Raw genomic sequence first — 4,906 nt, forward strand, 5'->3', positions numbered from 1 at the left:
CGAAATATTAAGCCCAACCCATCCTCTAATCCGTAGCATCAAATGCCTAATGGACATGGTTGCGTCTTCCCAGTGCAACTGAGCCACTGTAACCAGTCGAGAACAATCAATCCCGGGAAGGGCCCGCACATCCACAATGGTGGAAGATCTAGACTTAATATTTTCTTAGGAAGATTTGATTTAGGTCTCTTTAAACTTGACTTGACATAGTCATAACAATTATGACTAACCTAGTAGCATGGGTTAGCTTGAATTGTTAGCCACCTCAAATCAGAACTGGATCGACACATATGGCCAGGTAAGTGAGATCGGTGGAAGGGATATGCCATTAACTCGACAAGAACGCATTCGAGTCGAGTAGCTCCCAATTAAAAATCAATCAATCGCATCTGCCGAACTTACCTTAGACACCAAATTATCGAACCAGAACTAATTGGGTTAGCCTACAATCCAAACTCTAACCTCTGAGCCAAATTAGGTCTTAACATGATCGAGTCACATCTAAATGTGATTCGACCTTGACCCAGACTTAATCCTATTAGGCTGGTCAATTATTAGCTTTCATGATCCCACCTAACAAACTCTTGATTTGGTTTGATCAACCGCTAGACCTAATTGAGCTACCCAAGCCCGAACCCAATCTTATGAAAATATCTTAGATCTGAAATTCTCAGTTTTAGACCTAACTTAATTTCATAAACTTAATACATTAATTAAGTTTGGGTTCATAAACAAAAGCATGTATAATAAATCCTAGGGTTTCAGGATCTAGAATTTTGCAGAAAAGTAAGTTTTGATTTCTGATTAAGGATGAACGCGCGGCACCCCTATACGTCATATGAACGCCCCATTGAATGGGAGGAGAGGGCCTTTAAACCCTACTTCGTTCTTATGACCGAACGGCCATGAGGAACACCTTAACTAAAAATATAGATTTAACTACAAAACTAGTTAGATCTAAATTAACATATCACATATACAATTTAAGATCTAACTAATACATGCTTTGCATACATCTCATGTATCAAAAATCAATATAATTAACATGCTTTCAGATCTGATACATCACATGTAATATCTGAAAAATAAGATTTAAATTGAACTATTCAAAATTAAATCTATTCTAGACAAGTTACTAGAACAGTTCTACAACTAGTCTAGGCATGCAACAGATCAATTTTATGAAAAAATTAAAATTTTATTTTTTATTTTTTATCTGATTATAATACTTATAACATCAAAAAAATAGAGAATAAATTAAGATTTAATTTATATTTTAATCTCATTAAAATATAAAACTTAAGACTATTCATGGATTCAACTAATCCTAGTCTAGTCATGCATCTCATGCATGTTAGATCTTCTTAGATTTAATTTTAAATATTTTAATTTTAGATCCTATCATATCTGATGTGATATCTAAAATTTTATAATATCAGATAAATTAAAATTAAAATTAGATCTAAAATAGATCTGAAATAGAGCCAATAACCTGGCTCTGATACCACTTGAAAGGAAAAATACCTTTTTTCTATGTAGGATCTTCCATCACATGTAATATCTGAAAAATAAGATTTAAATTGAACTATTCAAAATTAAATCTATTCTAGACAAGTTACTAGATCAGTTCTACAACTAGTCTAGGCATGTAACAGATTAATTTTATGAAAAAATTAAAATTTTATTTTTTATTTTCTGATCTGATTATAACACTTATAACATCAAAAAAATAGAGAATAAATTAGATTTAATTCATATTTTAATCTCATTAAAATATAAAACTTAAGACTATTCATGGATTCAACTAATCCTAGTCTAGTCATGCATCTCATGCATGTTAGATCATCTTAGATTTAATTTTAAATATTTTAATTTCAGATCCTATCATATCTGATGTGACATCTGAAATTCTTTAATATTAGATAAATTAAAATTAAAATCAGATCTAAATTAGATCTGAAATAGAGCCAGTTAGGTAAATCTAGTAAGTTGCATTTGTCTCCATTCCATCATTGTAGTCAATTTCTTTTAGATCTGATTTATAGTAATGTTTGGGATCCTTCTCCAACTCCATCTTTGTTAGGACACCAATACTATGTAATTTTTGTTGATGACCAAAGTAAATTTATTTGGTTTTGTTTGTTAATGCGTAAATCTAATATGTTTTCTACTTTTTTACAATTTCAAGCTTTGGTTAAATGGCAGTTCTCTCGCACTATCAAATCCATCTAAACTGATTGGGGACGAAAGTTTCGCTCTCATCCTCATTTCTTTAGTAAAATTTATATTATCCATCGTATGGCTACTCCTCACACACATGAGCAGCAAGGGGCTATCGAATGCTATCACTGTCATATTACGAAGACCGGCTTCTCTCTTCTTGCTCATGGGTCTGTGCCCATATTGTACTGGCACTATGCTTTTGAAACGGCTGTCTTTCTCATTAATAGGATGCCGTCCAAAGTAACTAATAGGATGTCTCTCTTTGAACTCGTTTATAACAAACCACCATCCTATAGCTTCTTACGAATTTTTGGATGTCTGTGCTATCTCTATTTTCGTCCTTATAATCATCATAAAATGGAGTATCGATTTCAACTATATATATTTTTTGACTATAGTCCCTCTCACAGTGCTGATAGGTGTCTCGATTTGACAATAAATCATACATATATCGCTAGCAATGTTCGTTTTAATGAATCTACTTTTTTTTTTTTAATTTCACTCCCTATTGAATCCTCCATCGCAACCATCTCCCCCTTCCCACTCCTGGGGTGTTACATCCCTTCAACCTCTACAAAAGGCCACCACACCACTAACGTTCATTCCTCTATCGGTTCTCTATTCTCCTTTGCCCCATCTATCCACGTCACCGTCGATAGCATCTCCTATATCTCGATTTGTCTTAATGCCATTTTGCCCCTCTAGCATTAACGAATCTGCACCTGTTCGGATCAGATTACTTACTAACTTCTATTGCAACCCTTTATCAGCAACATCCTCCCTTCCTATACCTTCTCCAACAACTGGTTACCAGCTAGACATATCCTCCTTTGACCCACCTGCTCAAACCACCCGTACCCATCCCACGGTGCATCGACCCCATCCAAACCAGCTATCCGCCCTTACCAACATTATCCTCACAAAGGAACCTACTTGTTTTATGCAGGCATGTAAACACTCTGAGTGGCTTGCTGCAATGACTGATAAATTTAATGCTCTTGTTCGTAACAGTATGTGATCTCTTGTACCACATTCATCTTACCAAAAAAATTTGGTTAGATATAAATAGGTGTACAGAATCAAGTGAAAGACTAATGGCTCTCTCAAACACTACGAAACGTGCTTAGTTGCTAAGGGGTTCCACCAATAACTTGACCTTAACTACAATGAGACATTCAGCCCGATTATCAAGCCTACCATAATTCGACCTGTTCTAAGCCTTGCAATCTCTCAGGGTTGATCCATCTGGCAATTAGATGTTCATAATATATTTCTACATGGCAACCTGACAGAGAAAGTCTATATGACCCAACCGTTAGAATTTAAGGACCGTGACCATCCAGATTATATCTGTCATCTTCATAAATCTCTATACGGATTAAAACAAGCACCTCATGCTTGGTTTCATCGTCTCTCCTAGTTCCTTCTCCATCTGGGGTTCGTTGCCAGCAAGACTAATCCTTCATTATTTATTTTGAGGATGATCTCTCATGTGATCTATGTGCTTTTCTATGTTGAAGATATTTTGGTAACCAGCAGTAACTCCAGTCAAGTCTCTCTACTTCTTCGTCAGCTGGCTACAGAATTTGGCTATTAAAGATCTTGGTAATCTCCATTTTTTCATAAAAATTGAAGTTGTTCGAAACTCTACCGATTTATTATTATCTCAAACTTGCTATATCAGAGATCTATTTTTCAAAGCAGGCATGGTTGATTGTAAACCTGTTCAGACCTCAATAGCTACACCACAGGAGTTTTGATTCAGGGTCAGGGTCTCCCCATTCGGACCACACATGGTATCACTCTATTGTTGGGAGCTCTTCAGTATGTTACATTGACATGCCCTGATATTTTTTTTGCAGCGAATAAAGTATATTAGTTTATGCAGTCTTCTAGTACTGATCATTGGGTTATGGTCAAGTGTATCTTATGGTACCTTAAAGCAATAGTTGATCATGGATTACAGATTGGCCGATCAACCTCTCACTCTCTCTAAGCTTTCTCCGATGCAGATTGGGTAGGTAGTGGGACTGATTGGTGCTCCACTGGGGGTTATATAATTTTTTTCGACTCAAATCTCATTTTTTGAGCATCTCACAAATAGAAGATAGTTGCTTACTCATCCACAGAGTTTGAATATACGGCCTTAGCTGATGTATCAGCTGAACTAATTTGGCTTGAGTCTTTATTTCAGAAACTAGGCCATTATTTACATGGCCCTCCCATTCTATGGTGCGACAATATTGGAGCCACTCATCTATCAGCCAATTTTATTTTTCATGCTTGAACAAAATATGTTGAGATTAATTTTTATTTTGTTCGTAAATATGTTGTACGACATCAACTATCTATTCAGTTCATCTTCACTCAAGAGTAGCTTACCGATATTCTCACTAAGCCTTTGAGTACCTCACGTTTTAGGTTCTTACGGGATAAGCTGAAGATTCGTAGTCTCAAAACTCCAACTTGAGAGCGGGTGTCAATGCACAGCTCCACTTTTCAAATTTGGCTTCACTCATTTTGATTTTTGTCAATGCATACACTACAAGAAAACAATAATTTTGCGATCGATTTTATGATCAAATTTTTTGATTGAAATTTACAATCAATTTTATGATCGATAAATTTAAAAAAATTAATGTAGCGACTGAAAAATATCGATTATAAAATTAAAATTTTGCAA

This window comes from Elaeis guineensis, chromosome 5 (genome assembly GCF_000442705.2).
Source record: "Elaeis guineensis isolate ETL-2024a chromosome 5, EG11, whole genome shotgun sequence".
NCBI lineage: Eukaryota > Viridiplantae > Streptophyta > Magnoliopsida > Arecales > Arecaceae > Elaeis > Elaeis guineensis.